This window comes from Hylobates moloch, unplaced genomic scaffold, assembly GCF_009828535.3.
Source record: "Hylobates moloch isolate HMO894 unplaced genomic scaffold, HMol_V3 SCAFFOLD_14, whole genome shotgun sequence".
NCBI lineage: Eukaryota > Metazoa > Chordata > Mammalia > Primates > Hylobatidae > Hylobates > Hylobates moloch.
The window spans coordinates 75,160,378-75,173,517 of record NW_026652289.1 but is presented as its reverse complement, the minus strand read 5'-3'; positions in this window follow the sequence as shown (position 1 = coordinate 75,173,517).

Genomic DNA, 13,140 nt, shown 5'->3' with positions numbered 1-13,140 from the left:
TTGTTTTTCTCTTGTAAATTTGTTTAAGTTCCTTATAGATTCTGGATATTAGACCTTTGTCAGATGCACAGTTTGCAAATATTTTCTTCCATTTTATAGGTTGTCTGTTTACTCTGTTGATAGTTTCTTTTGCCGTGCAGAAGCTCTTAAGTTTAATTAGATCCCACTTGTCGACTTTTGCTTTTGTTGTGATTGCTTTTGGTGTTTTTGTCATGAAAGCTTGCCTGTTCCTATGTCCAGGATGGTATTGCCTAGGTTGTCTTTCAGGGTTTTTATAGGTTTGAGTCTTACATTTAAGTCTTTAATCCATCTTGATTTTTGTGCATGGTGTAAGGAAGCGGTCTAGCTGCAATCTTTTGTGTATGGCTAGCCAGTTATCCCAACACCAAGTATTAAATAGGGAGTCTTTTACAAGTCATTGATTAAATTATATGACTTTGTATAGGACTTCAACAAAGTAGTTGACTCTAGCAAACATGCAGCCTTCCCCAAAAAGATCTACCTCAAAAGCAGGCTGGGAAACACACCAAAATATTTTAAGAGAGCTGTGTTGTTCTTCTGACCCTTCCCCACCACTTTCTCTTCTTTCCTTTACCTCAGATGCTTTAGGCACAACTAGTACATCATTGGTATAAACTAGGGCTGCAAAGACATTGTCAATACACTCCTAACAAAAACACAAATTACCAGTACCTGAGAAAATGGAGTACGATAACCCAATAAGAACTCATTCACATTCTCCTATTTGGTAACTGTGAATTTGTTTAAATGAGAGAAGAATAGAAATGGAAACACTCTGTTTAAGGCAATGTCTGTCTTTTATGATCCCAGAGAAACATTAAAAATAGAAATGTTTGAGTTCCTGCCAATCAACTCAACAAAGTGGATTGGCACCATATGAACAAAGGGAAGGGTTGATTGGCATTAGTGGTACTCACTTGGGCAATGCAGGTACAATACAATAAGAACTCAGGAAGACAGTCTATTACAAGTAAACTTCACTGACAGCACCTGAACAATGAGTAGATAGGTTATTAGGTAGGGGGATCAGTGGGAAAGTAAAACTCAATATAATTATTTTAAAATAATTCAGGGCTGACATAAATAGCCTCTCTGCTTTTCATGGTATAGTACGTGCATTGTGCTCTACATGAAATAAGATCAGATGGTTATTGAAAACATGCAAATCCCTCACAATGTGGTTAGACTAACATATGGTTTCAATAACTAAGTAGTATTTGTTTAACATACAGTGACTTTATTATTAAATATGGTATGATTATTTAATTTAAATGTCAAATATTGAAACCAGCCCTGCTAAAGATTAACAGCTAATATCTACTTAATGTTAAATATTCAATGAATGCTTTTTAATGTGAAGTCACGAATTAACTATTTCAGTCCTGGAGTTTTTCTTCCAATTTACCTTATTATCTTACAATCCCTGTGTGTTAAAAACCTTAGAACACCAGTCCTTAGTATTCCAATGTCCTTACAGAGCTTTCAATTTGTGCCATCTTCCTTGTCTATATATGAGGAACAGGAGGAGGCCAAGAAGAGTGAGATAACTTATTAGAGATTTCGTTCACAGTTTTCCACTTTCCAATTTAGCACTTTTCATGATACCATATTGCTTTTCTTATGGAAGGATTACATGAGGATCAGTGGCCTAACATTTCTGAACTAGATTTCTATATGAGGGCAGAGACTATATTTTATTGATGCCTATCCCCAAGACCAGTATGGGACCAGTACTGATAAATTTTTCCTTCTTTGTCTATATTCTCCCGTTTACCCCTCCCTGCCAATATTTCCTCATGGTGGATTCAGCAGCTCTTTGCCAACTCAATGCCCAGGATATAAATTCCATTCTGTGGTTTTAATGCTAAAGAAGAAAATTCTTACATTCAGCCTTCATGTTATCTGTTGGAAGAACGGAACTTAACCCATCTGTCTTGCAGAAGAAGAATGATGGTAAGTTTTGAAAAGTTAAAGTGAGAAGCAAAATCACGGCAGGAGGAGCCATGAGTTATCAATTAATAGCAAGTCAGGATCAAGCAGGAAAGGTTTTATGTATCTAGGCGTGACTGATTTCTGTCAACAAGGCCAAGGGTGGAGGGGTCCACTAAAACTTGAACTGAACCAGATATCTGAAGAATCTGGTAAGTGTTCCATAAATATGAGTTGCCCCAACTTTCCTCTCTCACTCTTAACCCTCTTTGCTAAATTGGCTGTAGGAATGAGGCTGGCTCAAGCATTTTTGGATTGAGTAACCAGAATGGTGACATATCAGTGGTTCATCGAGTCGTATGAAGAATATATGAAATAACTGGCTGATTTTTGCCTAGAGAAAAGAATAATTGGTCGAGTATGCCTGTGTGTGTGTGTGTGTGTGTGTGTGTGTATGTATGCAGGGGCAGGAGGCAAAAAGGGGGTTGAAGAGTTGACAGGACAGTTGCTATGTTAAAACTATCTTTACGTATTTTGTGTTATGTGGGAGTAGAAACAGGGTATTTCTGTGTAGCTGCAAGTGGATGAATTAGTCCCAACAATAAGAAATACAGGGAAGCTGATTTCTGCTGATGTTAAGAAACATCTTTTCAGCAACCAGAGTTGCCCAGTGGTAGAATGATGGAAACAGCCAAAATCATGAGCTCCTGGTCTTTGAGAACGTTTGAACAAATTGAGACTGAACGGTACAGGGAAGCCCTTCGGTGAAGCAAACTCCGAAGTCTTTTCTGTTTAACTCAGCATTCTCTAGAAATGCCATAAGAGACTTAATATTCATTTTCCTGAAGTAATTTTTCATTGCAAATTCCTTAGATGTAATTCTCTTTGGGAAAGAGAGGTAAAGCACGGAAGTACATAAGAGAGACAGAAAAAAGAAAGAGAAGGAAATCCTGAGAGTGACTGGCCCAGAACAAGCAGGTGGAGAGTAGACCTTAGTTACTACAGTGGATGAACATGTCACAGTTCTTATGTTGATATGAGAGAACAAGGAAGAGCTAGGACAAAGTGCATTCAATCAGGGCATAAATTGAATTGAAGGTAGGAATGTTAGTTGAGGTATGCTTCACCTTGGATATCTTATTAAACTTGAACCAAACTGCAACTGCCCACAGCTCTTCACCTGATCTCTGGGCATCGGCTCGTTCCTCATGCTTCTTTCTGCTCCATGCATGAGAATCTTTGTATGCATCATTTCAGGCACGAAGATTAGACTCTTCTCTGGTTTTCACCAAAAATCCACCTTATCTAACCTTCCATGAATTTAATAACTTTACTAAAGATTTCAATTCTCTGGGCATATTACAATAGACCTATCACCAATGGCGGGCTGCAAATGGGAGCCAGATAATAAAAGCCTCATATCTATAGTGTTTGGAGACTTGAGACTCATCTCCAGAATTCTCTCCGTAGCCCTAGCATAACTGTCAGAAGTTCTGGGTAGGTGATGATTGAGTGTCTCAGTCTACCCTATCTCTAAAAATACTGACACCTAATTTCACTATGAGGACAAGATTTGTACTTTGAATATATAGAGAAGTAAGGTCTGTATGCTCGAAGTTGCATATCATATTGTAAAGAAAAGTTGAAGAAATTAGGAATATGAATAAAAATAAGTTTATTCTTATTGTGTATTTACAATGTTGTAGGAAGTGTTCCCCATGTTTACATGCACTAGTCTGGCTCCAAAGCCAAACACCTCACCACTACATTACCTATGTAACATGAAGAACATGTTCAAGTAGTTGACAGGTTGACTTACAAAACGGGGGTCAGGCTTGATCTGATCCCTGGTGATCTTTTCTGGATACATCTTGTGAGCTTCAGGTAAACAACTTTTGCCACTCCATGAAGATTTTTCTAACAGAGCAGTATAAAGGTGGAATAGATGACTGAAGGCCAGAGTGAGGTCTCCATCTCAGCACTAGGAGTACTGGGAAGAGAGATGATTACTTTGTCAAACCAGGCCACACTTCTACACTATTGACAATGATCCTAAGACTACCATGGGAATCATGGAATTTTCACTTATTCCAGAAAATTTAGGAAATGTTTCTTATCAGATTGTCAGAAAATAAACTATAGGTTGGAGATCTTTAATACATCTCTTCTCCGTATTTGTGGTTACATATGCCATCAGATTTAGTCAGAGGGTCCCTACCTTCTTCTACCAGTTGCAACCTATGTGGTAACTGCTAAAGACCTTGGTTCAAATGCAAAACCTCAGACTGACAAGTCTCACTGATGAAGAGGTATGTTTCCTCTACATTGGAAGTCAATGTAATTTTATTTCTAATATGCTATGATAGCAGGAGGCAGTTAAATAAAAACCAGACCTGCTGCCTCCTCATCAAGGAAGCATCTCATGCTGAGAGTGAAGGCCCCTTCATGTCTGCTACCTTCATATACCTCTTCTCCTGGGCTTAGGGCTCAAGATCAAATCTCTAAATTTGGTAAAATGGAGAATTTTCTTGACTGGCTGGTATCTAACTATTCCATGTCAAGCAGTGATTTCAAGCTCAAGGCATTCTGTGTCTATTGTCTGCATGTCCACCACCACCATCCCCAAGCATAGGAAAGAATTACTCATACCTCCCCTTCCTTCAGCATATAAAGCACATCATTTCTTATCCTTTTACCACAAAAGAAAAAAAATGCTCTTCCTACCACCAAGACTGTCTTACAGTGGATCATTTAAACAGCACATGCCCTAATCTCTTTCCACTTTATATCAGCTGCCTGCTCTGATTTCTAAGACCATAAACTCTTGAGATGGAACTGAGGTGATTACTACTTTTTAAGGGTCAAATTAACATATAATTTCCTTGTAGGAATAACTTAAATTACAGACTACAAACACTCAACATCCCATCCCGAATCCAAACCAAAGATCCAGAAGGCAATAATGCCCACCAGGCTCACTGTGCCCACTTCACATGCCCACGCATGCTACCAATTAAAGAAATGGTACCATGAAAAAAAGTGACTTGGTGCAGGATTTTTTCTACTCCTGTCATAAGGCTCCACTATTGTGGTCAGTTTTGAGTCACACAAGTTTTAGTGCCTTGGAAAATTGTTTTGTAACAAGAAAACCAAGAATAGTATTCTGAGATTGATCCAAAAATTAATATTTCAGAAATAGTTGCAGAAATTGGCAATTAATTTTTTGGAGACCAGAAGTTTTGATGGAGTCAGGACAACTATAGCTAAAAAGTTATTTGCTGTGACTCTGCAGAGTATGATTAAATCAATGGAAAGAAGTTCTGGGTGAACTGCAGATCAATTTTGACTTGATATGACTACTTAAAAACAACATTATAACAATTAGAGATGTCCAAAGATGCAATCAGCTGTCAAAGAAAATAAAACATTCCATGTCCCTGCAGGTACAGTTTTCAAGCAGAGAAAGGGTAGTTACATGCTGAGTATTTTGAAGATGAAATGTGCATATCAGATAATAATTTGACTAGGTACTCAAGAAGGCTCTATCTACCCTATGATTCTATGTCTGAAGAATTTCATAAGAAGATTTACTGTTATAGTCCAAACAGACTGTGAAGACAGAACACCTGGCAACTGACAATATTAGAACTGAAAATGAAGAAAAGAATAGAGGAATTCATAGCTGCCTTCCATAATTTTAATCAGACAGTCTTCTGTAGAGGCCCTACAGCTTCCAAATCTTAATCAATCAATCCATTTAGATGCACTGAGTGCCCACTCTATCAGCCCATTCTCACACTGCTATAGAGATATTACCCAGTCAAACTTGGTGGCTCATGCCTGTAATCCCAGCTCTTTGGGAGGCCAATGAGGGTGGATCACAAGGTCAGGAGTTCAAGACCAGTCTGGCCAACATAGTGAAACCCCATCTCTACTAAAAATACAAAAAATAAGCGGATTAGTGGGGTGTGGTGGTATGCACCTGTGATCCCAGCTGCTTGGGAGGCTGAAGCAGGAGAATGGCATGAACCTGGGAGGTGGAGGTTGCAGTGAGCAAAGATTGTGCCATTGCACTCCAGCCCAGGTGATAGTGTGAGACTCTGTCTCAAAACACACACACACACACACACACACACACACACACATATATATACACATATCTCAACAAAAGAGATTTAATTTACTCACAATTCCACATGGCTGGGGAGGCATCAGGAAACTTACAATCATGCAGAAGTTGTAGGGAAAGCAAGGCACATCTTACCAGGTGGCAGGATAGAGAGAGCACGTGAGGGGGGAACTGCCAAACACTTTTAAACCATCTGATCTCGTGAGAATTCCCTATCATAAGAACAGCATGGGGGAAACTGCCTCCATGATCCAGTGACCTTGCACCAGGTCCCTTCCTTGACATCTGGGGATTACAACTTGAGATAAGATTTGGGTGGGGACACAGAGCCAAACCATTACCCATTATGTGCCAAGTACTATGTTATCTGTGAAATATAATATATAGTGAGGAGCGTGACCTACAGTCTTCTAGTACTTATTCTCAAAATGTTTAAAAATTAGTAGGAAGATATGTAGGTATTAAACATACATAAAATATGCATAAATAGCAATCTAATTGATTTAGGGGTTAATATGGCTGGACTGTGTCCCCACCCCAATCTCATCTAAAATTGTTATCAGAATTGTAGTCCCCATGTATTGGGAGAGGGACCTGGTGGGATGTGATTAGATTATGAGGGCAGTTTCCCCCATGCTGTTTTCATGACAGTGAGTTCTCACAAGATTTGATGGTTTTATAAGTGGCAGTTTCTCATCTCCGTCCTGCTGCCTTCTAAAGAAGGTGTCTGGTTCCCCTTTGCCTTCTGCCATGATTGTAAGTTTCCTGAGGCTTCCCCAGCCATGTGGAACTGTGAGTCAATTAAACCTCTTTCCTTCATAAATTACCCAGTCTCAGAGAAGTTCTTTATAGCAGTGTGAAAATGGACTAACACAAAAGTTAAGGAATGTTTCTCTGAGGAAATGACATTTCAGCTGAAACTTGTAGGATAATTAGTAGTTCCACAGGGAAAGTCTAAAGGAAGGCTATTCCAGGTGGCAGGGAACAATACATCTGAAGGCCCTGAATCAAAAATAGCTTAGATGTTTGAGAAACAGACAGCAAGTCCTTATGGCTAGTGCATTGAAAGAAAATGTTAGAACAGTATGAAGTTGAAGAGATGAGTGAGGGTCAGATCATGCAGGTCATGTAGGCCATGTTAAGGATTTTAAATTTCTATTCTAAATGCAACGGTAAGCCACTGAAGGGTTTTACTGGAATGCATCACAGTTTGATATATGTATATTTTTAAGAATCTCTCTGATGGTTGAATGGAGAAATTACTGGACACAGGGCAAATAAGATACAAGGTCTCCAATTAGCTGGTTTTGCAGAAATCTACATGAGGCATGATGGTGGCTTGGACTGAGATAGTGGCAGTTAAAATGGCAGATTCAAAATCTATTTCAGAACAAAAATGATATGATCTATTCATCTATTAGTGGCTTGTGTGAGGGGTCAAAATGATGACTCCTGGGCTTCTGCATGAGCAACTGGGTCAATAAAGGTACCACTTATTGAAATGGGCAAAGAACATTAAGTGAGAAGTTTGGGGAAGAATAAGTGCTCTGTTTTAGATGTATTTGTTTTAGGATATCCAAGTGGGGATTGCAAGGAGGTTATAACACAAAGAAAAAAGTAAAGGAAAAGATTCAGGGGTATCAACATGTAGAAGTTATTTATTTAAAGCCACACTGGTGGATGAATTCACATAGGAAGAGCATGTAGAGGGATTAAGCCCCAGGCTACTCTGACATTCAGAGAACTGAGGTGAAAGAGACAGAGAAGCCTGAGAAGGTGAAAGAAGCCTGAGAAGGAAGGGTCAGGGGGAAAGGAAGAAAGCAGAGGATTTGGTGTCTTAGAAGCCAGTGGGTAGGATGACTTTAAAAGGATCAAGAGGTCCCTGTTTATGTTTAGACAGCTCATGTCATTTGTTCAAAAATCAAAGAAGATGAAGATTTTGTGACAGTAAGGGTTTTTTCCCCCAAGATGGCACATTAGAGGCTTTCAGCATGACTCAGCCACTCGGAAATAGCAAGATAGTACAAAAAGATAAACTCTGTGAGCTTTAATTCAAGAAGGAAAATGGGAGTCCACTGGAATTGGGAAGGACACTGCAGGTCCTGGAAAGGAGAATGCCAGCAAACAGCCCACATGACAGCATCAGCTGATAAAAGTGAGTGAAATCCCAGTACACAAGAGAGGCAGAGAGCCTCCCTCTGTGAATTACCTTTCCATCAGGAATAGGAGCAACTCAGGCTCACCTTTCCACTGTCTCTACCAAGCCCTGCAGCTAACTTGGGAGAGGCTTGAAGACTCTGTGAGGAAGAGACACCAGGAAAAGCTGCAGATATTTTTCTAGACCCAAGATTCAAAGCAGGATGCCATTTTTAATCCAGGTACATACAAAGTCAGCCATTCCTTGGTGTCCTGGCAGCCTGGCTACGCAAGCATTTTAGTTTCAGGCCAGAAATTGGAGCACCTGCTTTGGAGCAGGGTATGGGACATCCACAGCTACAACTGTGGGAAGTGCCTCAGAAGTAGACCCTGGAAATATGCTATCCCCCATCCCAAGCCTGGGGCAGGAGTAGAGCTGCTACAGCTGCAGTTTCTCTTGGGTGGCAAGACTTGCAGCAAAGCCCAGCTTGGCAACCAGGAACTGATCTGCATGTGCCACTGCTGGTGTACCTACCCTGCTTTCCTGAGATTGGGGTGCAAAGTGGTGTCCGCTCTTCTCCATCCCCAGAGAGAATACCAGGTATTCAGAGCACCTGCTTGCCTGGACCAGCAGCCTGAGCTACCCCACCTTTCCTGGACATAGATGGTGGTGCAGTCAGGTTCTCTCTGCTCCACACCTAGCAGATCTGCAGGCATTCAGAGTACTCATTCACCTGCTTCAACAGCCTGAGTCACCCCACCATTTAAATACATAGATTGTGGTGTAGCAAGGCTATCTCTGCTCCATGACCAAGCAGATCTCCAGACATTTAGAGCACCCATTTTCCTAGTTCAGCAGCTTGAGCTGCTCCACCCTTCCTCAAAATAGATCATGGTGCAGTGGGGCTTTCCCTGCTTCACATGCAGGCAGAAATGCAGGTATCTGGAGCACCCATTTGCCTGGTTCAGCAGTCTGAGCCACCCAACCCTTCCTGGACATAGATTGTAGTAGGGGGTGCAGGGGTCCTCTCTCACACATGTGTAGGCAGGTCTCCAGGCATTCAGAGCACCTACTTGTATAGTCTAACAACCTGAATAGCCCTACCTCTCCTGTGCAGAGACCGTGTGTGGCGAGTCTCTACTGCATGCCCAAACAGATTTCAAGGCATTCAGAGCACCAGATTTCCTGGATCAGTGGTCTGAGTCACCATACCCCTCCTGTGCAGATAGCCTGGTGCAGAAGAGCCCTCTCTGCCTCCCACCCAGGCAGATCTTCAGGCATTCAGAGGAACTGTTCGCTTGGTTCAACAGTCTGAATTATCCTAACTGTCCTGTGCAGAGATCCTGATGCAGGGGTGGGGGAGGAGGGGGTCCTCTCCAATCCATGCTCAGGCAGATGTCCTGTCACTCAGAGCAAGTGCTTTCCTGGTTCAGCAGTCTGAGTCACCCCACTTCTCCTGTGCAAAGATCTTGGTGTGGGGGGACCCTCTCTGCTTCATGCTTAGGCAGATCTCCAGGTAACTGGAGCACCCACTCTCCTGGATTAGAAGTTTAGGCCATTCCCCACCCAGGGGTGCAGAGAACTTGGGGCCAAGGAGGTTTCCCAGCTCCATGTGTAGGCACACCTCTGGGTGCTTCATGGCTGCCCACTGGATTCTCCCTCAATGCTGGTGCTTGTGCCTGCCATTGAGGGATCTGTAGGCAGCCCTGCCTGGTCTGGTCCTACACTTAGTGGGCCCTGCACTCTGGGGGCTAGGCAGGGAGCTCAGATGACTGTGTACTCCATGAATCAGCCCACTGCCTGAGGCAACAGAAAACTTCTGCCAGTAAGGAATAATCAAGTATATACCCAGCCACATTGGCTGCAGCCAGCTCTTACTAATAAATGTCATCTGTGGGCTTGTGGGTCAAACTGCACTGCTCAATATAAAACGTGCTGAAAGAAATGCATAGGGCTATAGAAACAACCCAAAAGACCCTATCCAGCACTCTCTATAATCATACCCCCTAGGGAGAGGTGAAAAGGAAAACAGAAAATAATAACATATGGAAAGAAATAAAGAAAAAGAAAAATACCCACTCACATGAACATAATTACAAAAATTTAAAATGCCAGAGTCTCTAGATGAAAAAAAATGAGTGCAAGAATTCTGGCACAATGAGAAATCTGAATGTAGTGACATGACCAAAAGATTGCATGAGCTCCCCTGCAATGGTCCCTAATCAAAGCAACAACTCAGAAATGACAGAATAAGAATTCAAAGCATACATTAAAAGGAAGCTAAACAAGATCCAAGACAAGGTTGAAAATAAACACAAGGAAACTTATAAAGCAGTCCAAGAAATGAAAGAAGAGATAAACATCTTAAAAAGAAATCAGTCAGAGTGTCTGCAATTGAAGAACTCACTTAAGGAATTTCAAAATACAATTGAAAGCTTTATAAATAGACTGGATCAAGCAGAAGAAAGAATTTCAGAATTTGAAGACTTGTCTTTTGAACTAAACCAGTCAGACAAAGATAAAGAAAAAAGAATTTTAAAAAATGATCAAGTCTTTGAGAAATACAGGATTATGTAAAGTGACAAAACCTATGAATTATTGGCATTTTCAAGAGAGAAGCAGAGAAAGTAAACAACTTTGAAAACATATTTGAGCGAGTAATTCAAGAAAACTTCCCTAATCTTTCTAGAGAGGTAGAAATTCAAATACAAAAAATCCGGAGAACTCTTATACTATATAAAATAAACATCACCAAGGTATATAGTCACCAGATCGTCCAAGGTCAAAACCGAAGAAAACAATCTTAAAGGCAGCAAGAGAAAAAGGGCGGATCACACAAAATGGGAACTCCATCAGGCTAACAGCAAACTTCTCAGGAGAAAGCTTATAATCCAGGAAAGATTTAAGGCCTATTTTCAGTACTCTTAAAGAGAACAAATTCTAGCCAAGATTTCCATCTCTCTCCAAACCAAGCTTCATAAGCAAAAAAGAAATAAAATCTTTTCCAGATAAGCATGCATTGAAGGAATTTGTTACCATTAGACCAGCCTTACAAGACATCCTTAAGGGAGTTCCAGCCATGGAAACAAAAGAACAATAGCTGCTACCTCAAAGACATATGTAACCACATAGCCCATTGGCCCTGTAAAGCAACTGCACAATAGAAACTACAAAGTAACCAGCTAACAACCTCAAGATTGATCAAAACATCACATATCAATATAAACTTTGAATGTAAATGGTGTAAATACCCCACTTAAAAGGCATAAAGTGGCAAGTTATATAAAGAAAGAAAACCTATCCATCTACTGTCTTCAAGAGAGCCATCTCACATGCAACAACACTTACAGGCTTAATGTAAAGGGTTGGAGAAAGATCTACTATATAAACGGAAAAGACAAGAGAGCAGGGGGTCACTATTCTTAGACAAAAGAGACTTTAAAACAACAACATTAAAAAAAAAGGATAAAGAAGGACCTTACATAGTGATAAAGGGTTCAATTCAACAAGAAGACATAACTATCCTAAGTATATATGCACCCAACATTGGAGCATTGAAATTCATAAAACACGTACTTCTACACCTATGAAAAGACTTAGATAGTCACACAATAATAGTGGGGAACTTCAGCACCCCACTGACAGCATTAGACAGATCATCAAGGCAGAAAACTAACAAAGGAATTCTGCATTTAAACTCGACACCTGATCAATTAAACCCAATAGACATCTACAGAATATGCCACCTACCAACTACAGAATATAAATTATTCTCATTTGCACACAGAATATACTCCAGGATTGACCACATGCTCAGCCATAAAGTCTCAATAAATTCAATAAATTTGAAAGCATACTTTTGAACCACAGTGGAATAAAAATAGAAATCAATATCAAGAAGATCTTTTAAGCCCACACAATTACATGGAAATTAAACAACTTGCTCCTGAATGACTTTGGGGTAAACAAAGAATTCAAGGCAGAAATTTCAAAAAATGTTTGAATAAATGAAAACAGAGACACAACATACCAAATCTATGGGATGCAGCAAAGGCAGTGTTAAGCGGAAAGTTTGTAGCATAAAATGCCTACTTCAAAAAGTTAGATCTCAAAATTAATGATCTAACACCACACCAAGATGAACTAGAAAAACAAGAACAAACTAACTCCAAAGCTAGCAGAAGAAAAGAAGTAACTAAAATTGAGCAGAACTGAATGAAATTGAGGCCCAAAGATTTATAAAAAGATTCCACAAAACCAAAAATTTGTTCTTTGCAAGGATAAAAATGATCAACAGACGATTAGCTAGATTAACAAAAAAGAAGATCCAAATAAGCAACAATCAGAAATGACAAGCGTGACAGTACAACTGATCCTACAGAAATACAAAGGATCCTCAGAGACTATTTTGAACACCTCTGTGCACACAAACTAGAAACTGTAGAGGAAATGGATAAATTCCTGGAAACAATCTCCCAAGTTTGAATCAGGAAGAAACGGAAACACTGAACAGGCCAATATCAAATTCCAAAATTAAATGAGTAATAAAAAGGCTACTAACCATAAAAGGCCCAGATCAGTTGAATTCACAGCCAAATTCTACCAGACATACAAAGAAGAGCTGGTACAAACACTGCTGAAAGGATTCCAAAAAATTCAGGAGGAGAGGTTGTTCCCTGACTCATTTTATGAAGTCATCATCGCCCTCACAATAAAACCTGGCAAAGACAGAACAAAAAAACAAAACTACAGGCCAATATCCCTGATGAACATACACACAAAAATCCAGAAGAAAACACTAGTAAACTGAATCCAACAGCACATCAAAAAGTTAATTCGCCATGATCAAGTAGGCTTTATTCCTGGGATACAAGTTTAGTTCAACATAGACAAATCAATAAATGTGATTAACCACATACATAGA